This window comes from Mus musculus, chromosome X (assembly GCF_000001635.26).
Source record: "Mus musculus strain C57BL/6J chromosome X, GRCm38.p6 C57BL/6J".
Lineage (NCBI taxonomy): Eukaryota > Metazoa > Chordata > Mammalia > Rodentia > Muridae > Mus > Mus musculus.
The window spans coordinates 163,245,952-163,273,392 of NC_000086.7; the positions used below are offsets into that span (position 1 = coordinate 163,245,952).

The 27,441-nt window shown below is 40.7% G+C and overlaps 1 long non-coding RNA gene across 1 annotated transcript; it reads left to right on the plus strand.

Moving 5' to 3' along the window:
- Positions 1–27,441, plus strand: Gm15212. Its single transcript, XR_387100.3, has 3 exons — positions 1–74; positions 9,274–9,304; positions 26,922–27,441. It is a non-coding gene; the product is annotated as a predicted gene 15212 (long non-coding RNA).

Genomic DNA, 27,441 nt, shown 5'->3' on the forward strand with positions numbered 1-27,441 from the left:
TTGGAGTAATGAAAGCAGGAAATGGGAACAGAGGAAGGATTTGCTATGGAATCAGTTATTTCAAGGATCACCAGGTAATACTGAAATGAATTCCCCTGTGACTCATACTTTTATATTTTAAAAAGAACTGCTTGGGTCTCATTGAATGCACTGATTTAACCTGAGTATTCAAAATGAGCCACACTCCAGGGCCATTTTTTAAAGGTTGATAATACCACCTTTTTGCCTTTTGAAATTAGTATGTATTAATTATGTATGCATTATGGGTTTCACAGTGATATTTTCATACACATATATAAACATATTTTGACCAGAGTCATCTTCATTACCCTTTCTTGTCCCCTTCTCACCAATCACTTCTTTCTAACTCTATTTTCACATTTTTTATTTATTTCCTTATTTTTGATTACACAATGAGTTCCATTAGCGCTATGATGGGGTGGGGAGGAGGTTACGCTAATGTTTAGTTTTTGAGAAAGGGACATTTGTGGAGAGACAAGCACAGTAAATATGGTAAAGGAGCATGTCAGGCAACATGTATGTTTTTATTTCGAACTATATTGATATAGTCAGGCAAGTTCCAATTTATGGTTGGGCAAACAGAGGTTCTGGAGAGGTGAATTTTCTCACTCATCCAAAGGCCATTGGGCTTTGGCTCTGAGTGATGCTCATAACACTGGAGAGGAAACAGTGACAGACAGGAGGTCACACAGCTAGTGAACTGGGAGAGTTGTGAGTGGGATCTAGATGGTTTCAAAGTCTGTCCATTTCACCTCTGTGCATTTACCCACAAATAGCCCTAGTACAAGGAATGATGTACACTGATTCATTGAGCCACCATACCACCATTTTTTGAGGGCTGTCTCCTTGCCACCATTATGCAAAATGCCTGTCTTGTTTTACTGTATATGGCCTCAAAATCAACCTATGAATTAATAGTCAACGAATCAATGCATATCCATGAGATATTGAGGCACAGATAGGACTGGATAGTTGCTTACTGTTACTCAACTTCAGAAGTGGGAAATTATTGGATCCAAGAGAGTCAGTTTAACTTGTGTGAGGTGTCTTCCAGTAAGAGGCTTTATATTGAAGTCAACCAGAGTTGATTTCTATTGCTAAGAGCTGAGGAATGCCAACTGGTATACCATGTAGCCTGTTCATTATCACTACTGAACTTGGAAACTCTGTGATCTCATCATCTGAGTTTGAAAGATAAAGAGAAATAGTCTTCTATCCTGGAAGTGGTCTGTTCCTTCTGCTCCTGTCTGCTCTCCACTTCAATTTTATACTATTAAGATATCAACAGATACAATTGAATTCTTGATGCCTGAAGTAAACATGTTCCTATCTGGATGGATAGGTGGGGTCCTAGAAGACATCCCCACACAAGATATGGTCTTCTCTAGGTCATCTGACGAGGATATAGATTTCCTGTGAAGCATGTCTGTATTCTGATTAAACAGTATGTGTGTGTGTGTGTGTGTGTGCGCGCGGGCATGCATGTGTGCAGGTATTTATACTTATGCAGATGTTAGAGGAAAACCTCAGGTGTTCAACCCTGTCTTCTGCCCTGTTTGTGACAGCATCTCTTTTTTTCTCTTGTTTACCACGATAGGTGGTCCATATGTTTCAGAGGGTTTTACAGTCTCCATGGTCCATCTTACCACCAAAGCACAGAGATTTTAAATGTGTGCTGCTGTGCCTGGCTGTATGTGCATTCTGGGCATGCAATTTCTCATTGTCACGCTTTCACTGTAAATATTTTACCCAGTGATCTGTCCCCATAGCCTCATCTTGGTTTTTGAGACAGGATTTCTGACTGGGCTGCGGCTCACCAGGCTAAGCTGGTTGGCCAGTGAGTTTCAGGGTTTCTTCTGGGTAGAATTTTCCTTAACTAAAGGGAGCTTTCCCCAACACCGATCATAAGTGTATGGATTGTATCTCACTTTTAAAATGTGAATTCTGAGCATGCTCAGTTCCCGATGCTTTCAGGGCAAGAACTTTATAGACAGAGCTATCACCCCAACCGTTATGTTTATATTTATGCTTTCTTTTTGAACTCACAAAATGCAAAGGGATGGCTTTCAACCTTGAAACCTCCAGGTCATTTCCAAGGCGACAGGGCAACTTAACAGTAAGAAGCACCTTACATACAGTGGGCTTCATGGGTACACAGCCTGCTGACACTGTCTTAGAGTTCTTCATGAGCTTTGAAAAAAAAAGAGCCCCATAATTTCATTTGCATTAGGACCCACAAAATATGTAGCATGTCCTGATGACAAAGCAGTAATAACTTGTTTCAATTTATCTTGCAGTTGGAGTTAAGAGACAGAGAATTTCTTGGTGCAATCACTTTTTCTTCCTATGTGCTGTATTTGGGCCCTTGAAACCCAAGCACTGATCCTCTGAGGCTTCTCCACCACTTTATAGTTCTGCAAAAGAGAAATGAGTCCCAAACCTTAGGCATAAAGAATCTTTAAGGCATTGTCTGCACTAGTTTCCTAAGATGCAAGAACAAACTTCATTCTAAGATTGCTGCTACTGATGCCAGATGGGATTCATGTTAAATACCCTGAGTGGGGTAACCCAGACCCAAAAGGACATGCATAGTATGTATTCACTGATAAATGGATATCAGCTATAAAGTACAGGATAGCCAGACTACACTCCACAAACCCCCAAAACCCATATAACAAAGGGGGCTCAAGGCAAGGTGCTTGAATCTTTCTCAGAAGGGGAAATAAAATAGACATTGGAGGTTGATGGAGGGAGAAAACTAGGTGGGAGAGAGGATGTGAAGGGCAAATGGGCAGGGGTGGTATCAGATGTAGGGAGAGAGAAGTTGGTAGAGAATGAAAATCGGCAGTGGTCAGGGGTTGCATCTCTAGGATGTGCCAGAGACCTGAGACAGGAGGGAGGCCCCAGGGAGTCTCTAGCTGAGACTCTTTGCAGTGGGGTATATGGAGCCTGAAGTGGCTACCTCCAATAGTCAGGCAGGACTCCCAGGGGAGGGATAAGGACAGCAACCTACCCACAAAACCTTTAACCCAATATGTGTCCTGCCTACAGGAAGTACAGGAACAAAGATGAAACAGATATGGAGTCAATGACCATCCAATGACTGGCCCAAACTGAGACCTATCCCAGGGCAAGAACCAATCCCTGACACTATTAAGGATACTCTGTTATACTTGCAGACAGGAGCCTAGCATATCTGTCATCTGAGAGGCTCTACCCAGCAGCTAATGGAAATAGATGCAGAGAGAGACCCACAGCCAAACATTAGATGGAGCTCAGAGAGTCTTGTGGAAGAGTTGGTGGAAGGATTGAGGGACCTGAAGGAGATAGGGACTCCACAAGAAGACCAACAGAGCCAACTAACCTATAGTCTTGGTGGCTCCCAGAGACTGAACCACCAACTAAAGAGCAAACATGGGCTGGACCTAGGCCTCCCCACACATATGTAGCATATGTGCAGCTTGGTCTTCATGCAGATCCCAACAACTGGTGTTCCAGGTGTTCAGGGGCTGACCCTGAGTATGTTGTGTGCCTGTGGATTCTGTCCCCCTAACTGGGCCACCTTGTCTGGCCTCAGTGGGAGAGGATGCACGAAATCTTGCAGTGACTTGATGTACCAGAGTGGGGTGATACCCAGGGAGGTCTCCCCTTTCTCAGAGAAGAAGGGGAGGGAGGAATGGGGGAGGATCTGCATGAGGGGGTCACTGAGAGGAGAGAGGGACTGATATTCATATGTAAAGTGAATAAATAGATTAATAAACAAGTGAAAATTATGAAATATGTAAATTTGTTATTAGGCAGAAATATTTAATGTGTTAAGTATATTGAGAAGACTGCTTTAGGAGATGATATATATATCTGTGCCACAAACAGTGATATTACGGTCCAACATGGACTGCATGGGAGGTGGTGGTCTCATAAGTTTATAACAAAGCTGAAGAATGAATTCCTATCCCCTAAATGATGCTGTAGTCATGGTAATGCTGTGATGCATTGGATCACTCATGTGTCTGTTGAGATGCTGTTGGAAACAAACCTATTGCACAGCTAGTTGAATTAAAACATAGCAATACATTTCTTATGCACAGTACATAATACTTAACAATGATAATAATTATTTCACTGGTATATGTATTTATTATGATAATAACAATGTTATGTATTTACAATGATAACTACTTTATGTATGTACTGTATTGTACTTAGAATCATTATTTTAGAATTTACTCTAAAGTAGCAGAAGCCTGTTTTTTTTAAAAAAAGCTGATGTAGGAAAATGGCCAAGTTGGTGTTGTGTTTGTTGCATAAGCATGAAGACTTGAGTTTGATCCCCAGAACTCAGGTACAAAGCTGGGCCTGGTGTGCATACTTGTAATTCTCCTACTGGGGAATGGAGACCAGATGATCCCCGAGGCTTGCTGGATAGCCAGTCTAGCCAAATCGGTGAACTCTCTGGGTTCAGTGACAGCCCCTGTCTTGAAAGAAAAAGTGGAGGATGATTAAGATATCTGACATTGATCTCCGACTTCTACATACATGTACAACCACACAGGTAGCACACATATAGCAAACTTTCCTGTGAAACAGTAATGCTGTGATATCTCAGCACTATCTCATGTGTATTATATCACTTGATTGCATGAAAAGACCATGAGAGTGATGGAGACATGCTGTCGAGGCTCATGGAAGTACACTTGGGATGGCATGGATTAATGGTGCATTTCTCAGAACAGAGCCTCCTTGCTAAGTCTCACTCACGCATGCACACACACACACATAAACTGACACACACACTCACACACTCACACACACACACACACACACACACACACACACACACACACACACACACAATCATAATATTCCCAAAGAAGTTAGAGTAAAGTTTCCTCATAATAACAAGGGAATAGAAAATGCTGTAGCCCTGAATACAGTCCTAATAAATACTATGCACCAGGCAATAGTGAAGCATGTCACAGGTTTAGTCCCAGGAAGTTCTAAAGGGAGTTGCCACCAGACTCAGGAAATCAGAAAATAAACACCTCCAAATTACCAAGAAGTTTCTGAAATTTAGCAGATGCACACAGTTCTCCCACTTTAAGGTCGTATAAATAACAAGGACGCCTGAAGAGATGCAGAGCAACATAGCTGCCAGGAAGTGACTTTCCAACTTGTGGAGCTTTAAATTCCTAAGGAGGAAGCTAGGGCGTGGTGCCTCACAACTTTATTCCCAGCACCAGGGAGGCAGAGGCAAGTGGATCTCTGTGAGTTCAAGGCCAGCTTGATCTACAGAGTGAGTTCCAGGACAGCCAGGGCTGTTTCACAGAGAAACCCTATTTCAAAACAAAACAAAAATAGCAAAAATAACAACAACAACAAAACAAAACTCAACAAAACAAATGTCCTGAGGAGGGCTCCAGGGCTCCAGAGGGCTCCAGGGCGCCAGGGCTCCAGCTTCCTGGAGTCATCACCAGTGCTCTGGTGAGCCTGCACTGCTGCTATTGCCTGGGAGTTATTAACCCTGATCTTTCCAGTAGCTCCTTACCCAAATCTCCTACAGCTAACTCCAAAACCCTCATAGCTTCACCACACTGGACTTTGTTGGTATTATTGGTATTGATATTTTTGTCTGTCTTCCTTTTCCTATCTGGAGTGAGTAGGTGTGTGTGTGTGTGTGTGTGTGTGTGTGTGTGTGTGTGTGTGCGCGCACACGCGTGCACTGGCATGTGTGTTGGATCTCCCCAGGAGCAGTGTCACACTGGAACAGTGCCATATTTGAATAGTTTCACACAGGAACAGTGTGCTACAGTCATTCTGAAAACTCAAAACAGGAACATCAAGTTTATTATATTTGTAAATATATACTCTCACCAAGACCTGGGTTCCTGATTGGTTCAGAAAGTTACTTTTCTATTCTTGTAGTAACTGTCATGGGGTACAGGAAGGAGAGCTTTAGAGGCATGGACATGAACTGGAACTTAAGGAATGTGTCAGAGATGAGCTGTCATTGAAATTAATATTGAAAGCTATATTGAAAAACAAGTTATAAATGCCTTTTTTTTGGCCAAAGCTTGGGAATTCCTTTATTATTGCTATGGTTAGTTATGTCTTTACCTGCAAGAGGTTCTTTACAGCAAAACTTAAGAAATTTCAAATTGAAGTGACAGAGAGGAGTGATCTCCTTTCAAGAAAGAGAAATGACTAAATATTAAAGTTAACAATATTATGAAACTAAGAAGATATGTTTAGGCTTATCACAGAAATGCTACATGTTTTCTATAAAAAAATTTACTGTTTAGAACAAAATCTTATTTGATAGTCCATCTTGCCTAGGTGAATACAGGGATTCTTTTCTGCCTTAATACCATGACAGTTTAATATCATTGCTTTGAAAAAATATACCTCAAACTCAAGCAGGATAATTTCCATGTGTATATATAAAAACAGACTTTTAAACATAATTTTATTTATTACTTTTCTGTGTCAAAATTTATCAAATCTCTCTCTCTCTCTGAGAGCCAGGCAAATTGCTTCAGTGTCTCTGCCAGATTTTATACTTTTCTTATAGTCCAAAAAGCAATCTGATTTAAAAAAGCATTTATCTCTTAGAAATATCTGTAGATGGGAGAATATACTCAAAGCACTTTATTTACTGGTATGAAAATGGTTGTATGTAACCCAGTATGATAAAAGTTCTTTATAATAAAAAAGAAATATATGTTAACAGAAACGTTGTTACATTTTTCAGCTTGAAAAAAATCTTTGTAAGAAGGTCTCACATAGTTCAGGCTAGCCTTGAACTCACTACATAAGCAAGGATAACCTTGAAGTGTTAAACTGTTGATTCCTGTGCCTCCACCGCCTCATTTCATTCTTTTATAAAAGTAAAGGCAGTGCTATGTGGTGTTTAGAAAGCAGCTACAGAGAACTCTGTGTTTATGAGCTTTTTCCATTCTAAAGACATGCAAAACTAGCAGCTCAGAGACTTAGCTACCTAAGGAAGAACCATTTTGATTTTGCAAGTCCTCATTTTACAGCAGATTCTAGGTTCTGTTTAGGTAAATCATCATGTGAAATGCAATTGTTTGCATATGAGTTTGATCTACTACTGTGTTGGGATGCCAACAGCTTTTTGGTGAAAGGACTTTGGTTTTGAGCAACGTCTCCTTTTCTTGTCATGTAGTACAACTGCTCAACTGAGCTTACTTAGAGGGTAGTATTGTGGATTTGGGAAAGAGGAGGTGGAGGAGGACAATGCAGGCTTTGTTCTGCACTTAAGCAAACCTTCTCCTTTTGTTCTTTCTCTTTCCCAGAGGGTAGCTCAGCGATAAGGAGACACCCTTTCTTTTCAGGAAAGGTGGACTCTGGAATGATGGGATGAATGGGCTGCATAGCAACAGAGAAATTCATTTAGGAGGCCATTTTGGACTTGAGTAGTCTTCCACTAGAGACTTGATTTAAAACACCTAGAAATTGGAATAAGCAAGCAGGAGAAAGTTCCTTAGCCAGGGTTTTTGCTAAATTTAAAATGGCAACATGTGATCAAATAAATATCCCTTGACAATGTCTGAAACATCTTTGGATGGGCCAGATACTCCAAGGGTGTTTTTTTTAAATTTCTTTTTTTTTGGGGGGGGGGTGGGGAAAGATCCTTTCATCAATACCCTGGATTTCTTGTTTTTCCTTCATATTCTCCTTTATGTAGCTTGAGTCTCCACTGAGCAACACACTTGGGAAAAGGAGGCTACAGTTTGTCAACACTTTAAAACATCTTTAAATGCGGGCACATGGCATCCAGGCAAGGAAGCAGAATGTGTTACTTCCTCAGTGTTAGACTAGTCCCCATTTACTACTCTATTTGACGCCAGGAACGTGGTATGCTTTGAAAGAGCAAGGGCTTACTTACCATTGAGGTTCACTGTGTTTATTAAATGGGTATTTTATATCTTTGTTATTCCTGGCAGTGTAATCTGTTTTTCAAGTATCTATCCTGTATGGTTACTTTTAGAGGAAAATTAGTATTTTCTGTATATTTATTTCATATGCAGCTACTTTACTGAACTTAAAAACCAGTTTAAAGTTTTTTTTCATGGATTTTATATCGTTTGATATGCATGAAATGTTCCCAGCTTGTAATGATACTTTTATGTTGATTTCTAATTTATACCTTATTGCAATGGTTAGAACTAAAATATGTTAAATATTTTAAAAGATTTATTTTTATTTCTAATGTATCTGTGTGTGAGTTTGTGCCTGTGCATGCAGATGCCCTCTGGGGCCAGAAGAGGGCATACATCCCTGGTTGTTGGAGCTTGGCTGGGGAATTGAGAACTCAACTTGGGTCCTCTGGAAAAGCAGTTTGTGCTCTTAATGACCAAGCCATATTTCCAGGCCTACAATGTTTAATATACATGATTATTATGAGAACACTTATTTGTATCTTTTCCCCCACTTTTGGGGATCAAGACCAGTGTCTTGGGGACACTAGGCAAATGCTCCATCAATGGGCTGCATCCCCGGACCTGTATCTTATCTTAACAGGGCTTAGAGCTACTGTTAAATGTATCTTCACTATTGTTTGATATGAACTTTTTACCATGGTAAAAATCATAACTTGACTCCCATGATAAAAGTTGACTCTCCCATGATAAAAGTTGACTCCCATTAAAAGTTGACTCTCCCATGATAAAAGTTGACTCTCTTAAAAAATTCAGTGTACTGTATAGTATATAGTTAACTATTTTCCTGTGGTAGTACAGCAGACCACAAGAACATTTTCACCCTTATGATGGAAACTCTATACAACCTTTCTAACAAACCCCAAATGGGTGGTATGTGTGTGTATGTATGTGTGTTTGTAAGTCAGGGGACAACTTTTAGGAGTTAGATCTCTTCTTCCACAGTAGGTTCCAGAGATAGTCTTGGATGTCCATTGACACACCTGGGAGAACCTCAACAGAATAATTGCCTTCACCAGATTTGTTTGTCATCATGTCAGTGGGTACCTTTCTTGAGTAATAATTGATGTAGGAGGGTCCAACTCACCATGGGCAGTACCATTTTGCGGCAGGTAGGCCTGTACTGGATAAGGAAGTTAGCTAAGCAAGCCAGAGGATCAAGCCAGTAAGCCATGTTCCCCCACAGCTGCTCCTTCAGTTCCTACCTCGAGTTCTTGTCCTCAATTCCTTTCCATAAAGACCATTAATCTGTAAGCAGATATAAACCTTTTCATCTTTTTTTTTCCTCCCTCAGCAACAGCAAACTAGGATATTAGGCTTGTGAGGTAAGTGTCTTTGTATCAGAGATAATTTTGTCCTATGTTTAATGAGTGTAAAATGATATCTCATTGTGACTTTGCTTTGTTTGTTTGTTTCCTAATAGATAGTGACATTGAAGGTCTTTTCATATGCTTTTGGCCATTTGTGTATTTTCTTTAGAGAAATGTATACATAGATCCTTGACCAACCTTAAATTTTTTATTATTGAGTAGTAGGAGCACTTTATATATTGAAGGTTAATATAATTGGTACCAGATATGACCCTCATATGCCTTCTATCATTTGCAAATATCTCCCCCAATACCATAGGTTGCCATTTCAGTGTCTCAAAGTTTTATGATTCATCTAGTCCCTTTGTCTTTGTTTTTGATGTCTACACATTTGCTGTCCTACCCAAGAAATGATTATTCATTCTAATGTCATGAAGCTTTTAATGCTTATTTAACTTCTGGAAGTTTGATAGTTTATCTACATTAACTTTAAAATACTTAATATAAAAAAGTCAGTTTTCTTTAAGTGTGTGGCCTCTTGTAGGTCAAATATTGTACAATTTCTATACAATATTTGATGGCATTGCATTAAACTTGTAATTGTACTAGGTAGTATGGGCATTTAGACAATTTTTGTGTCTATGTGGGTAGATGTGTATATTTCTATGATGATACATATGCATGTATGTGCACATGTGTGTGGGGAGCAGAGATCAACTTTCCATGTCATTTGTGTTATGGTATCCACCATGTTTTTTGAGGCAAGGTCCACCACTGGCCTGGAGCTTGTCTAGAAGATTAGACTGAGGAGGCTAGCAAGACCCAGGGCTCTTCTTGTCTCCAAATCTCTGATGTACAGGTTATAAGGTCATCATACCAAACATTATTTTTAACATTGGTTCTGGGTATCAAACTCGTATCCTTAGTCTTGCAAGGTAAATGTTATTGACTAAGCAACACTGTTATAACAGATAGACATGGGATATTTTCCTACTGACCTATAGCTTCTTGGATTTTTTCTATCAGTGTTTTTTTTTTCAATTCTAGTATACAGTCTTTTGCTTCCTTAAGTTTGCCCATAGGCATTCTTTTTGATCCTATTACAAATGTGTCTTCCTCCAATTTCTTCCCCCTTTGATCTGTTCATTGCTAGCATATAGAAGTACAGCTAGCTTTTGAGCATTGAGTTTGGGTCTTGCAACTTGGAGCCAACACATTACCTTTGCTGTGACAGAAAAACCACCTCTACTAGGCTGGGAAGCCACAGCTTCTACTGCTGACACTGGAATTCTGCCATCTCAGCTAGAATTTGCACTCATAAAATGGATTTTTTTCCTTTTATACCTGGCCTCTCTTTCTACATAACATGATCCCAAATCTAAGTATTAGATGAGTGTGTCTGTTACATAGAATGTGGATCTCATCTATAACCCTAGCATTGAAGGAGTCTGGAAAACAGTTTTTTGCTGTCTCTGTAATATAGGAAGGTGCAGAGTGGAGTTGGAACAGAGATGAACAAGCCAGTTTCTGAAATGTACTCCATCATGTGCTAGCAATAATACTGGAAATATAGGAAGGGGAAAAAAAAACTTAGGTCTTTCTTGGAATAGAAAACTGCATTAGTAACAACTTCCAGGTAATTGAGATTCCCTGGATTGTTATTCTATTTCTTATGTCAGCTTTCCTGAGCCCAGGTTTTGAAAATCAGAAGACGTAGCACATACACAGAGCACAGTTTCCTTCATTTCTCCCCTGTTCTAACTGTGGTGCTCAGAGTTATTGGCTGACCACATTTTTGGCTCATCATCTCCCTCCACCCATCTTTTATTTATTCTTTGATAATTCCATACATGTGTGCAATATATCTTAATCATGTCTTCCAAATCCCTTCAGACATCCCCAACCATATTCCCATATCCCTCTCCACTTTTACGTGTGTTCTCTAGCCCTGTCTCTCTCTGTAACTCTGTCTCTGTTTCTTTCTGTCTCTCTGTCTCTGTTTTTCTCTCTCTGTCTCTCTCTCTCTCTCTCTCTCTCTCTCTCTCTCACACACACACACACACACACACACACACACACACACACACCACACCACAGTAACCCCCTAAACAAAACAAGACACCAACAAAAACACTTCTTGGTGAACTCATATTTCTTTGAAGCTGAGCAACCTTTGAAAATTATCATCAGTTTCCCAGAGTTCTAGCAGGTTTGGCTGTTATGAAGGGGCAGGGTGAGTGGCCACAGCTTCTATTCCACTGACCTTAGTACTTTTACCTTTGCTTTCCATGGTGAACCTTAGGAGAAATCTGATAAACTAACTTGATGAAGCTGACATTTTACAAGGCAACTCAATAATTGTTGGCATTTAGATCTTATTTTCTCTTTAAAAATTATTTTATTTTTCTTGTATGTGAGCATGGTGTGTGCGTGTGCATGTGCGTGTGCATGTGTGTGTGTGTGTGTGTGTGTGTGTGTGTGTGTGTGTGTGTGTGTGAAAAGGTCAGCTTAGGAACTTTGGGAAGGTCATTAAACACTTGCCCCTCGGGAAGGGCGAGGCTAATTAACATTTCTCAGACATAAATGCAGAACCCACGTGGGTGGGGACACATTCCTCTATTGCCCATCTTCAGATAAGGGAAGTCCTTATCCTAAAGACCAATCAGTTTAAAGGGTGCACTGTTCCACCAATCATATTGTGTCTAGTTGCTGATGTTCTAGTCTGCCCCCAGAAACCATATAAAAACTTGCTGGGGGCCTCTGCCTCTTCTTCGGGTCTGGGATGACCCCACTGCATTGGAACACTAAATTCCTCTTGCTTTTTGCATTGATCTCGGCCCCACATGGTTCACTCAGTAGGTCCCCAGTAAGCTAAGGCTCCCCGGAGTCTTACATGTGTGGGCTCCTGCACTCATGACATGATACCCTGGTGGCAATCAGTGGGCCACATTGTAAAGTCAGTTATTTTCTTCCACCTTTACATGGATTCTGGGAATTGAATTTAGGTCATAAGGCATTCACAGAAAGAACATTTACTTACTTAGCTATCTTAACCAGTCCCAGGTTGTTGTTGTTGTTGTTGTTGTTTTGTATGGTATCTTCAAAGTACAGTTTTGGGTTGCAATGAAAACCCAAACAACAACTTTCTGAAGGTGGTTTATCCATCCAAGGCTTGTGAAAATCAATACTTGGTAAAATATAAACTGAGAAATGGGGCTTTTTGAGATGTCTGTAAGAGCAGGATGCCTGTTTTTGAAGAGCACTATCAACCTCTCTATATATTGCAGCAATTTGAAAATGATGCAGGGTTTTGGGAAAACAGGAGCAAAGTATAAAACACATCTGGAACTGTTGGCAGGCGAGAGTAGGAACAATACCTCTTGCATAGCAGGTGTGGTAGGGCAAATGACAGGGAATCAGGTGGAATGAAGTGGGAGCAGTGACTGTAAGTAGTAGGTAAGGAGACTCTGGGGCACAAGGTAAGGAATTGGGGATTTCTGTGTTTGTTTCTAAAACAGATGGCCAGGACACAGGCCATTGTTTTATGGACTATATTCCTAGCTACATACATCTTTCTAGGGATAGTTTGTATTTTTAGTAAACACAATGCTTGGTATTGTTTTTTATTTAAAAACTTATCAAGTAGCAGACTTCCTTATGTTGTTTTCATACAATGCAGTGCCAAGAATAACAAGTAAGCAACTAATATTTGATTAAACATTTTTATTATATTTGTTTGTTTGTTTAGTGTGTGTGTGTGTGTGTCTGTGTGTGTGTGTATGTGTGTCTGTGTGTGTGTGTGTGTGTGTGTGTGTGTGTGAGCATGCTCTCATTTGTTCTGTGTGTATGTGGAGGTCAAAAGACAACATGTAGGAGTCAATTCTCTGTCTATCATGCTGCTTTTGGGGATTTAACTCAGGCGGCCAGGCTTAGCAGCAAGTGTACTTATCCACTGATCCATCTTATAGGCTCCAATACTTGATCAGTTCTTAGCCCTGGTGGGATTTTTTTTCTTTTTCTTAGGCTTATTTGCTCCCAAATAAGTTAATTAACATTCTGATATATCAATGCTACTTTTTATTCTTAAAACAATTATATAAAAAGTTTCTATCACAAGGAGTAGTGGCCATGCCTTGTGATCTTAGCACTTGGGAAGCAGAGATAGGTGGATAGCACTAGTTCCAAGCCTGGCTACATAGTGAAAGCCTGTCTAAAAAAGAGCAAGGGGGCTACATTGATCTAAGAATTTATCAGTTATGGATGACTCATACTAAATTCAGTCTTGCTTCCAAGTAAGGCATTCTTTTCATTTTCCATTAGGTGAGTGGTTCTTAAAAATGAGGTCCCCAGACCAACATCATCAGTATCATCAGAGAATTGGTTAGAACTGCAGATTCCTTTAGGCTGTGGCTCCAAACTGGTCAAAGCTATATGAATAACTGGCTGTTGAATGCTCACCCTTAAGTGGAACATCTATCTCACCCACTCCGAGGCTAAGGGAACAACACTGAAGAGGAAGGAGAAAAAACATAAAACCTGGAGGGTGAGGAGGAGGTCTGTGAATTGCTGTCTTCCAGGTGCCAAGGACCAGCCTTGGCTTGGAGAGGGTTCTGAAACAAGGGGTGTCTAGAAGCGGCAAAAACAAACAACTCAAAATCAAATTGTGGGTCCAAGCTGGAGGGCTAGGTTCTGCAGAGATGGCTTTCCAGACTGCGCTCTCTCTCTCTCTCTCTCTCTCTCTCTCTCTCTCTCTCTCTCTCTGTGTGTGTGTGTGTGTGTGTTTGTGTGCCTGTGTGTGTGTACTCTGCTCTAGACAACTTTTTATGCTATTCTAAAAACCCGCTGGTTGAGACAGCTCTCTGTACTAGTAAAAATTTGAAAAGCTATATCTGGATAACTCATGGGTTTTCTGACTTTGGTCAGAAAAGCTGCTATAAAGAATTATTGGATCTTCCGACCAAGTCAAAATCCTGTTAGAAAAATTCTTGAAGAGCTGTTTTCAATCTCCAGAGATCTCCAGACAGCTCAGGTCTCTCTAGAGAAAAATCTAAAGAGCTGCAATCATTTTTTGCTAGCTCATCTCCTGCAGACAGAAAGCACAGTTTTATTTATTTATTTACACATCAATCCAATCATTTACTCCGAGTTTCCTTTTCATTATCTTATGGATCAGCATCTAGTGACCCCACTCCTTTGATTCTTAGGAGACTACAAGTATACAATTTTTCTTAACATTGCAAAAGAATTCAGAGATCTGTCTGCCTTTGTTAAACATAAATAAACTAGGTGGGTGGGACTCTGCCCTGAAATTACCATTTCCACCATACCTGGGTGTAACCTTGCTCTGTCCTAGACTGATCCTGAACTCAGGAATCCATCTGCCTTTGTAAGCACAAACACACAACACTTAGCTGGGTGGGATCTGTGATCACCACTCCCTAAATCTCTTTTCTCCCTCCTTAGTACTTTTCTGACAAGTATAACACAGCTGCTTTTGTTTCTTTAGATTTGTGAAGCCCCTCATAATACATAGTGCATCCTTATTTTTTGCATAGTTGAGAAATTATATATTTTTGAACTCATATATTTAGAACTCTTTCCCTTATAGCCTTGAGGACTGTCTTGAAGGGCCTAGCATTTACCATTTTGCTGAGACATAGCCACTCCTGGACTCAGGCTGTTTCTAATTATCATGGGGTCATTAATATATTAATAGGGAGAACATTCCTCGGAAGGAAAGAGACCCCCATTGCTATTACTGGTTCCAGAAATATGTACATTATTACACAAACAAGCTTTATGCCCACTGTATTCACTGACACTTGTGGAGGCTCACACTAGGGCCCTGTCCCAGGGGCAGGAACCATGTTACTTTGCCCTCACCAAGGCAACGCCAGGCTCAGCATCTAGACACATCGTGAATGTTCTATTGAGCTCACACTCATAGCAGTTGTGATCATGACCTCTATAAGACTGGGCTATCAACATACTGTCATAGTGGGGAGGGGCGCATTGGGCCCCTCCCCTCCTTGAAGATTTCTATTAAGTTAGTAGTTGATAATGATGGGAGAAACATTTTCTGCAGTGGTATAGCCACTGGTAAGGTGCCTATATTCCTGTGCCCATATTCCTGTGAATAACCCCTTACCATTTCTGCTTTAAGCAATCCTAATGCAGCTTACTGGGTTACACAGACACAGACACAAACACACAAGACATGAAAGCAGAAGAGGGACTAGTTGTGAAGAGGAAGTAGATCAGTGGGAGGGGAAGAAGAAAGGGTAATATTGGGGTGAATATAACTGAAATATTGAGGTACTTTTTATGAAAATATCATCGTGACAAGCCTATTATAATGTATACTTACTATATGCTAATAAAAATTTAAAAAAGAAATGGTGGTTCTTGGATCTGACTGTAGATTTGCTGATCAGAAACAGTGGTGGGAGGGTCCAGGGTCCTGTGTTCAAACAAAACATGATATATGCCCAGATATAAGAATTTCTAGCTGGGCGTGGTGGCGCACGCCTTTAATCCCAGCACTCGGGAGGCAGAGGCAGGTGGATCTCTGAGTTCGAGGCCAGCCTGGTCTACAAAGTGAGTTCCAGGACAGCCAGGGCTATACAGAGAAACCCTGTCTCAAAAAACCAAAAAAGAAAAAAAAAAAGAATTTCTGTTGAGATAGACTTGGAGCCATGAGAAAGATCAAGAGAAAAGGTGGTCATCTCCACTCAAGCTTCTGAAAAAGTGTTTCTCTGCATATCGTAGGATAACCTTTTACGTGGTTAATGCTGTTAGAAGACAATGTTGGTAGCACTAAAATATTGCCTATCCTAACTCAAGCTGGAAAAACACCTGTTGTGAGATTAACTACAATGGAAGGAGAAAAATCTGATCTCTTGTGTATTAATAATCAATTCAATATTATTCAACCACAATGGTCATATTTTAAAAAATTACTGGAGACTGGGTTTCATGGAGCCCAGTCTTGCTTTGAACCTGATGTTTAACTCCAAATAACCTTGAACTCCTGATTCTCCTGCTTCTACCTCCTGAGTGCTGGCATTACAAGCATGTATCACCATGTGCAAACCACTTGGAATCAATAGAAATAGTTTCCCCAATTTCTTTAATGTTTCTTTTATTATAGATTAAATTGGAGTGCTCTGTTATCTCTGATTCTTCTCCCTCTATTTCTCATTCCCTTCTTCCTCCCAGAACCAACCTCCACTATCCAGGAGGCACAAAGCCAATTCCAGTGCTCTGCCATTCTTCCTCCATTCACCACAGGGCATTACATCAAAAACACTTTTTTCCTTAGGTCATTGTGTAAGGCTCTGTTGTTCTTGAAGAATGATACCCCAGACACAAACGGTATGTAAAAGCAAGGAGTATTTTATTCTGCAGAAGACCAGCATGTGTGTGTGTGGGGTCCCTCATTCTTAGATGGAGAGACCCCAAAGTGGGTTTGAAGGCCCAATTTAAAGCACATTTGTGGAATTCCTGGGTAGATGACCTCTATATTATTCTGTTGGGTCCATCTGTGCGGAAATTCTCATAACCATGGTGTGGGGCTGGAAATTGTTGCTGGGTAAATCTGGAAAATGTTGCTGACCTATTGTCCTTGCCTCAGGTCAGGTGCCAGGGCAGCTTCTGACTAGCTGGATGAAGCCTGTTTTTTTTTTTTTTTTTTTTTTTTTTCAGTAACTGACTTGCCTTGGCTTGCCTGGACTTTCCCAGTTTGGAAACAGAAATTCAGGCCTAGTCTCCTTAACTGCCAGTATGAAGCCTGTTATGGAATCAGCCTATCTCATCCCTCTCATCTGAAGGATAGATGCTTGTGGTCCTATCTAAGGTGCTTAGTGATGAGAATGGGGCAGTTATGGGTTAAATTGTGTCTCCTAAAAAGATATAATATAGCCCTACTATTTCCATTGCCTTAATATGTGGCCTTATTTGGAAGCTGGGTCATTGCAGATGTAGTTAGCTGAGACAAGTCATACTGGAGTAGTATGTATCCTTAATGTAATATGAATCGTGTCCTTAGAAGAGAAGGCACAAAAACAGCAACACATAGGAGGGAGCCATGCACTTCTAGAGGCAGAGATTGGAGTCCATGCATTGTAATCTAAGGAAGATCAGGGGTTGCTGGCAATGATGAAAAGCTAGAAAAATCCTTTCCTAGAGCCATCAGAGGGAGCAATGCCTTGGGAGCATCTTGATTTCAGTCTTAACCTCTAGGTCTGTGAGAGAATGATCTTCAGTTGTATTGAATTAAAACAGTTTGTGAATTCAAACACAAGGCAGATGCAGGGATAAATGAACTTAGCCCAGCTTTGAAAGCTTACTAAGAGACTTGGAATAGCTACATAAAGTTATTTCTGAAACAGCAAATTTAGTAGTCCAGTTAACTGCACTTTCTTAATTCAGACTTAAATGATTTACTCCTTCAGTATTCAATGCACACAGGCAGCACTACACACTTTAAACTTTGGGTTTCTGTGTTTCATATCATTAGCTACAAAGTTAGGCAGGCACCTTCAGGTACAGACTCTGTTGTTAACATACCTTCAAAGCATTCTTTTCTTTGTTTCCAGCTAAAATTTTATAGCATAAACCAAGCATGCCCAGTAGTATTCCTGTCCATCACTTTAATATCCGTGACCTTGGACTGAGGTTCTTAGGAACAGCCCAACCATTTATGAATATGTATCAGTTCCCTGAATAAAAACCCTTGTGCTTCTTTTGTTTAAGAAGAGCATTGCTTTGAAAATGACTCCCCTGTTCTTCTTGACTGCTGCAAGTAATAAATTGTTCTCTACCTGTTCACATTTTGGCTGTGTTTATTTTTGTTGGGATTCAGAACTGGGACAAATGGCTGATTTGTCCACCAAAGTGGACATGGATTCTAGGCTCTCCCAGCATCCGTCAGTCCATACCTTTTACAGGGCATGACTGGAATACCCCACCTTCTGCCTTGAACTTTCCAACCAAAGGGCTGAGCTTCCTCTCCACCCAAAACTCTTTCCTGTATAATCCAGATATTTTGGTCACCTCTTCTATCTCCCCCTCTCTCTACATCTCTCTTCTCTTTCTGTGCATATTCTGCTTTTTCTATCTCTTTCCCCTTCCCCTCTGACTCCCTCTCCACAGTGACTTCACTGGCCCCTCCTCTGCACTTGCCAGAGAGCTCTCCTTGATCAACTTGCCTTTATGTTTTAATCTGACTTGTATTGGCTCATTGCATTGGTAGAGAATACCTATCAATTTTGACTTGTATTTAACAAGATACAGAATCTGTTGCATTCTGCTCCAGTTCTAGCATATGCCTTGTAAAACCTAACAATCATTGCCTGGCCCTTATTTTTTATTTATTTTGTTTTTGTTTTTTTCTTTTTTTTTATTACATATTTTCCTCAATTACATTTCCAATGCTATACCAAAAGTCCCCCATACCCTCCCCCCCACTTCCCTACCCACCCATTCCCATTTTTTTTTTTTTTGGCCCTGGCGTTCCCCTGTACTGGGGCATATAAAGTTTGCATGTCCAATGGGCCTCTCTTTCCAGTGATGGCCGACTAGGCCATCTTTTGATACATATGCAGCTAGAGTCAAGAGCTCCGGGGTACTGGTTAGTTCATAATGTTGTTCCACCTATAGGGTTGCAGATCCCTTTAGCTTCTTGGGTACTTTCTCTAGCTCCTCTATTGGGAGCCCTGTGATCCATCCATTAGCTGACTGTGAGCATCCACTTCTGTGTTTGCTAGGCCCCGGCATAGTCTCACAAGAGACAGCTACATCTGGGTCCTTTCAGCAAAATCTTGCTAGTGTATGCAATGGTGCCAGCGTTTGGAAGCTGATTATGGGGTGGATCCCTGCATATGGCAGTCTCTATATGGTCCATCCTTTCGTCTCAGCTCCAAACTTTGTCTCTGTAACTCCTTCCATGGGTGTTTTGTTCCCAATTCTAAGGAGGGGGATAGTGTCCACACTTCAGTCTTCATTCTTCTTGAGTTTCATGTGTTTAGCAAATTGTATCTTATATCTTGGGTATCCTAGGTTTTGGGCTAATATCCACTTATCAGTGAGTACATATTGTGTGAGTTCCTTTGTGAATGTGTTACCTCACTCAGGATGATGCCCTCCAGGTCCATCCATTTGCCTAGGAATTTCATAAATTCATTCTTTTTAATAGCTGAGTAGTACTCCATTGTGTAAATGTACCACATTTTCTGTATCCATTCCTCTGTTGAGGGGCATCTGGGTTCTTTTCAGCTTCTGGCTATTATAAATAAGGCTGCTATGAACATAGTGGAGCATGTGTCCTTCTTACCGGTTGGGACATCTTCTGGATATATGCCCAGGAGAGGTATTGCTGGATCCTCCGGTAGTACTGTGTTCAATTTTCTGAGGAATCGCCAGACTGATTTCCAGAGTGGTTGTACAAGCCTGCAATCCCATCAACAATGGAGGAGTGTTTCTCTTTCTCCACATCCTCGCCAGCATCTGCTGTCACCTGAATTTTTGATCTTAGCCATTCTGACTGGTGTGAGGTGGAATCTCAATTGCCTGGCCTTTAAAAGAAGGTGTACTGGCTCCAGGTCTAGGTGATTAAAGTGAACATATCTTACAGTTCCTTGCACAGCACATGCAAATGAAAATAAAAGTTACTCAGAAGGGCATGATGTAGCACTTTTATAATCCCAGGACTTTGGAGATAGTGAAAAAGTAGAACGTAAAAGCAAAATTCTAAGCCTTTAGGCCCAGGCTTGAGAATGTGATCTCTGTGACTCAATGCTCCAAGGTATGCTAATCATAAAACAGATAGCGACATTCCTCCACCCACTCACTTCCTGGGTACAAGGAGTGTTCATTCAAAGAAAGTCATCCTGACCCACCCTGACCATTGCTGGAACCCACTATGCAAATGTGCTATTGTTAGGGGCTCTTAGAAACTGTCTTGAGAAATAACCTGCACAATTACCAGGTATTCCCTGTGACTCTTCTCACTTTGCACTTCCTTGTGACTCTTAACTGGTATTTTTGGTATTTTCCAACAACACCCCCCCCTCCCCCACCTCCTTGAGTTGTGGTTTCTTCCTTTAAATAGACTATGCTGGGGCCTAGCAAACACAGAAGTGGATGCTCACAGTCAGCTATTGGATGGATCACAGGGCTTCCAATGGAGGAGCTAGAGAAAGTACCCAAGGAGCTAAAGGGATCTGCAACCCTATAGGTGGAACAACATTATGAACTAACCAGTACCCCAGAGCTCTTGACTCTAGCTGCATATGTATCAAAAGATGGCCTAGTCAGTCATCACTGGAAAGAGAGGCCCATTGGACACGCAAACTGTATATGCCCCAGTACAGGGGAATGCCAGGGCCAAGAAAATGGGAATGGGTGGGTAGGGAAGGGGGGGGGAGGGTATTGGGGACTTTTGGGATAGCATTGGAAATGTAATTGAGGAAAATATGTAATAAAAAATATAAAAAAAATAAATACCCCATTACCCAGCTACTCGGGCCACCACAGTCCTCTACCCCTGTGTGGTGTATGACTGTGGGCCTGAGAGCGCTCTTGAAATAAAAAGTTCTCTTGCAGTTTGCAGCAAGACTGTTTCTCGTGAGTGATTTGGGGTGTTGCCTCTCCTGAGTCAGAACATGGGGGAGTCCTCACTTTGTGGGTATTTCAATAGAAGCAAGAGGATCTGAATATTGAGATCATCCTCTGTTACATACCAAGTTCAAGGCTAATTTGGGCTATATGAGACCTTGTCTCAATAAAACAACTAAATGAACAAACAAGTAAAAATGTAAACCAAGACAATGTCAAAAACAGAATACCAAAACCACCAAACAAAATACTGAAAAATAATAACCAAAAAGTAAAAAAGAAAACCCTAGGCTAGAGTGGTTGTGGTGGTACATTTCTATAGTCCCAGTACTTGTGAAGTTGAGGGAGGGGGATTAAGAGTTCAAACTCAACCATGGTTATATAACAAATTTGGGGTGAGTCTAGGATACATGAGACCGTGTCTCCAATGAAATAAGATAAGATAAAATAAATACATTTAGAATAGACATTATGAGGCTGTACAGCTTTACAATGGATTTTAGTTTCATTATTTGCCACACACACTCCAGTGAAGTCTGCTTGACAGGCTGAGAAACCTGGGAGCACTCATGAGGCATAGAGTTTCACAGAAACTCACCTCCTGGAGCTTTGGCATTTTCATTAACCCGTATACTCACACCCTATCCCCGCGTTAGTCTAGCGTATGGATCCACGTGCTCTCTTTTAGTATTATTTCATTATAAGTGTCTTTTAAGATTGAATTCTGACATAGCTAAAGCCTCCCACCAGTGTTCCAATGTTCCAGAAACCGATGAACTTGGAATCCTGTAGGAATGCAGTAAGGAAGTTACATATTCAGTAACTAATTAAGCATTACAAAAGACGGAGCCAACAGCTCAGGGCTGGTCTGAAGAGTGTTTACTAAGGAAAGTAGCCAGTCTCAGCCAAACAAGGGAATACCATGAAAGAGCCAGGGAATCCCACTGAGATAGAAGTCTTCAGTATAGGCTACATTGCATATTAGAAGCAAGTTGGTGAATTCTTCTGACAAATGGAGATTCCCCACAGATACTTAAAAGTTACACTCATACAAGAAATTATCAGGGCCCAGGAAATAGGCGGGTTGTGGTATTGCAGTATTCATGAGAAGGTCTGTTAGAGCAGAACCCCCGGTGGTGGGCTTAACAAAAGACTAGCTTTACACCTGGCTCCCTTCTTAGTGGCAGCGGCCTGGTCCCCGCCTTCTTTTGATGTATACATTTCTTTTGTATTGCCTCACTGTAACTTGGTGGATTGTATTTTGCCTGGTTTCTTATTATTCTTCTGTATAAAAAGTTTGATGCTCGACTTGACAAATTACATTCAGATTTCTACACAATCTCCTGTCTGTCATTTCCACCGACTCTTTGCCCACCTGCAACTAGAGACCCGTTCCATGCAGACAAAGGGACCCAGAGTGTCTGCGGCAATTATTGAACACACACATACACATGCAGACACACACATGTAGAAACATACACACTTATCTACTATGAAATCAGAAAATCCATAATAGACTTAGAAATAGAAAAAGCAATTAGCTTATATTCTTTTTCATGACTGTCCATTACCTACGTTCTAAATGTCTAGACGGTCACTGAGATGTATAGACTTTGGGTCTGGTTAGTTTTGGTGGATGATGCTTCTTAGTTGCAAAGTCTTTATAATAAGGCTTAAAAAACAAAACAGAAAAATCTAAACTTGCTCAAACTTAAACTATTAGATTCACCTTAAAAAATATTTGTTCTTTGAGAATTCTATATCCATTAGCTTCAGTCTTTAGAATGTGTGATGTTATTAGAATGAGAATTCTTTTCCCCTAGGGAGAAAAGACAGAAGGCAAGGTTGCTTTATGATTAATTTATTTGACAAGTACTCAGTGGGTATGTTTTCTGGGGAAGGTGCTCCTGGGAGTACAGGATGCAAAGATGAATAAAGCCCGATCCTTCCTCTCAGGAACTCCTGTCTGACAAGGGAGTCAGGCATGTTAAATAATTACCATACAAAGTGAAGGATGTGGAAAGAAGGAGAAATGCTGCTTTGTGGGTGGGAGGAGTTGCAGCAGCAAATGTGTGAGGGTACCCAAGGCCTTTCTGGAAAAATCATACTCTGTCACCAAACCAGACTACTGACAGAGACAAAGTCATGCTGAAATAAAAATCACCAACAGGACGTTTTCCTCTTTTTGCGCACATGAAGATGGTGGAGGAACAGTTGTCCAATTCAAAGTCCAAACACAACAGTATTACTCTAGCTGATTCTTTTCTCCCTGTTACTCTAAATTTATACAGCCAGATTTTTCCTTCCTTCCTTCCTTCCTTCCTTCCTTCCTTCCTTCCTTCCTTCCTTCCTTCCTTTCTTTCTATCTTTCTTTCTTTCTTCCTCTTTCTTTTTAAACATCTGATATATTCAAGCTTTTGTCTTAGATCTTTTGGGGACTTCTAGAAAGTAAGGCTTGTGTCTTCCTGTTGTAGGCATTCTTTCTGAAACAAGGATTGCTTTCCTTTTAGTTTACATAATGTTTACTGCAGGGCAGAGCTGAAGCACACCAGCCTGATCTTGGTGGTGAATCACCCTGCCTCACTGTTTCCCAGAGTTCCTCTCTCTCTCTGCTAGATGTCCTACCTTCTATTCATAGGCTTTTTATTTTAACCAACAAGAAGATGCCTTAGGCAGGCAAGGAAGGGCAAAGATACGTCTTCACAAAGTACATATAAATATTACTCCTACATTAGGCCATTTCAAATTACTTGTTTTAGAGAATGCACTGAAGTTTCAGTTTTTTTTTTTGCTTAAAAAATTATTTATTTATTTATTTATTTATTTATTTATTTAATGTAAGTACACTGTAGCTGTCTTCATACACTCCAGAAGAGGGTGCCAGATCTCCTTACGGATGGTTGTGAGCCACCATGTGGTTGCTGGGAATTGAACTCAGGACCTTCAGAAGAGCAGTCAGTGCTCTTAACTGCTGAGCCATCTCTCTAGTCCAAAGTTTCAGTTTTTAAAAGAGAATTTATTTTTATTATTTTTAATTATGCATGCATGTGCATGCATGCATGTGTGTGTGTGAATATGTACATATGATGTACCCTCAGAGGCCAGAGACAATTATGGGTAGGTAGCTGTGAGCTAGCTGACATGGGTGCTGGTTATTGTTCTAGTCCCTATGCTGAGGTTTCTTTAGTGTTGATCACCTGAATAAAATGCAATGGTGTGCTATATGATGAGGATGGTTGACACATAAAGTAGAAAACTCAGATCCATCTTATAGTTCTGTTTCTTCTGTTTCTTTTCAAGGACTCTCCAGCCCTTCTACTGTGCTCTGGGACACAAGGGCTGACATGCCAGATTCATTGGTGGTATTTTCTGCCCTCTGGTTCCTAGTTGGGCTCAGCCAAAGGGAAGCAAGTTCTGCTCCCAGAAGGGAAGCAGGTGAGGCTCAGGTTATCAGCCTCTAGCTTCTTCTGGTAAGACTGCTCTAAGCTGCACAGTGCATTTCATATTGCTCTGAGCCCTCACAGTTCAAGTCCCTGTAACTTCTTCGCCTTGGCCTTTCACTTACTTCCCTGTTACTACTAGCTACTCCTTGTAAGCTCCCTGTGGCCTCCCCTATTTTTCTCAATAGTTCCTTTTATTAAACTCATTTCATATTATTCTTATGATCGTGATTCAGTGTAGTCCTGCCTGCAAGCTTATTTTACAAGTCAAAAATATTAAATGCATAGAGAAAATTACTATTAAACTAACCACAAGGCAAATCCTATTCTAAAGGGAAGAATTCCTCAGTAAATCAAAACAAGCATATTTTTGTTAGTCTAACTGCAAAGAAGTCTGGGAAATAGAGTTGAACACATATATGCCTAAACACAGCTTCATTTTTATTCAGGAAGGGAGGGGCATATTCTGGCAGTTAACTGTCAATTTCTGTGAGGAGCCGCCCTTGCAATCGCCATTACAAGATGGCGCTGATATCCGGTGTTCTAACTAGTAAACAAGTAGTCTGCGCATGTGCTGGGGTATTTTTTCATGCCTTGTGCCCTGCCTGTCCTGTGACGTCATCTGGGCTAATGGTGAGCAGCTAATCAGGACCTGACACGTCTCCAACCGCTCTTTGTGGGTTATAAAAGGACTGAGTTTCCTGTATTCGAGGTCTTCCTGATAAGTAAGCAATAAAGCTTTGCTGTAGAAGGATCTGGTTGTCCGAGTGTGTTTTGCTGGCGAAACATTACAAGGACAAGAAATTTCCATTATTAACCTTGCCCTCTTTGACTCTGTCTATCCTTAAATTATTTACTTATTCAATTATTTGTTCACTCATGAGCCATTCACTGACACTAAGTACCATGTACTAAACTGTACTCTTCCAGTAGGAGGAATGCAATCATGCAATGAAATAACTGAAAATCTGCTTGAAGCATGTTTGAGTCTATAATAGATTATGACACCTTTCTGTGTTACTTAATTTATCCATTCCATCCATATTTGATGAGCTCAATACAGATTATCTCTTCTAAATCTGTGATCAATATATTGAATAGTCATAGACAAGAATAGAGCTTTTAGGAAGCCACTAAGACTTTTGCCTAGGTTTTCTTGATTTAGCAATTAGATCCTAGGAAGTAAGGATGTTCAATTACTAAAAAATCAACCTAACTCATTCAGTCTGTCCCTAAGGACATCTTTACGGGCTTTGTTAATGACTTGCTAATTTTCATCTTCTTACTGGCTACCACATTCTTAGATATCCCACTTAGATAGATGTCTCTGCCAGTAATGAAAATCAAATGGCCAGATGTTACTCATCCCAAGTGAATCCTTGACTCTCATGAACACCACTTCAGTCTTTCAGTCTTCATAAATAGTTCTTTCAATAACCTACTCTAGGACCTTGTCCTATAAATTGCTCATTAATCTATAGAGATGGAGTTCTCTTTTGCCCTCTTAAGAATTAAGACCCTCTGGCCTGTTTATGCTTTTAGCACCTTTCTCATCATAATTCTTACTTACTTAGACTTAATAAATCTTACCTCATGTTCAATTTTTTCTAGGGTCCTGAGATATATAAGTGGTTCAAGATGAAAAACTTAAGAAATTTGATACCTTCTTGTATTCTTTTTACTCTTCTTTATCTCCAGATTATATCTCTATTATTACTACCACTATCATCTTGTATTTAGAGACAAGTCTCATGTAACCCAGGGTGACCTCAATTTGGTATGTAGCCAAAGATGATCTCAAACTCTTGATTCTCCTGCCTCTACTTCCTAAGTGCTTGCGTTAGGTCATGTTAATGAGCATGGAGGTTCTTGTGCTCATGGATAAGCACTAAGAGAACTGGGATTGTGGAAAAACATAGATTTATCCCTTCAAAGGAAGGGCTGCATGACTTGTTATCTTCCTCAAAGGCTGGGAACATTACAGAGAACTGATTTTTCCTTTGTGAGCAGTTGTCAGTTGGAGATAGCTTCTCGGTTAGGGATGGGAGCTTGAGTCTACTTTTTCCTTCTCTTAGGACTGGGATCCTGTCTACTGTGGACCTATGCAGGCCTTGTGCATGTTGGCACATACAGTCTCTGTGAGTTCATGCACGTACATCTGTTGAATACATGCCAGAAAGCTTTCTATGGGCTGTTGTTCCCTATAAGCTTCCTATGTATTTCTTAGCTTGATGGTTCTAGCCCATGGCTGGATGCCTCTTACTTCTTCTCCCATCTTCTGCTGAACTACAGCAGAATGAATTTGATCCTGCTCATTCTCTGCTGGGAAGAGTAATTTACAAATTGTAAGCTGAGTAGATGGCATGTTATTCTAGTGGGAGAAGCAGGAAGCCACTATGCTTCTGTCATGTTATCTTTCTTTCTCATCCTTCATGAATTCTGGAAATGAAATAAAAATTTTCCCACTTGTAGTTTATGTATCTTTAGGAGAAAAAGAGTGAATTAAATATTTCCAAATGGAATATTATATGCTGCAACTTGAGAAAAAAAATGAATGATCATCTCTTTCTCTTCAGGTCCCAGGCCCTGTGGGAGTCACAGGTTACCATGCAGACATGGCCAAGTCCAAGAACCACACCACACACAACCAGTCCCACAAATGGCACAGAAATGTCATCAAGTAATCCTGGTCACAAGGATACGAATCTCTTAAGGGGGTTGACCCCAAGTTCCTGAGGAACATGCTCTTTTCCAAGAAGCACAAGAAAGATCTGAAGAAAATGCAGGCCAACAATACAAAGGCAGTGAGTGCATGGGCAGAGGCCATCATGGCCCTCGTGAAGCCTCAGGCCATCAAGCCCAAGATGTCAAAGGGCCCCCAGCCACAAACTCAGCTGTCTGGCTTTCATCAATCACCCCAAGCTTGGAAAGCAAATTTGAAGCTACATGGCCAATGGTTGTAGACTCTGCCAACCAAAGTCCAAGGTTCAGGCTGAGGCAGAGGCCAAAGCTTCAGTTAAGGCCCAGGCTTCAGCTCCAGCTCAGGCTCCCAAAGGTGCTCAGGCCCCTGTGAAGGCCCCAAAGAAAAGGTTCCTG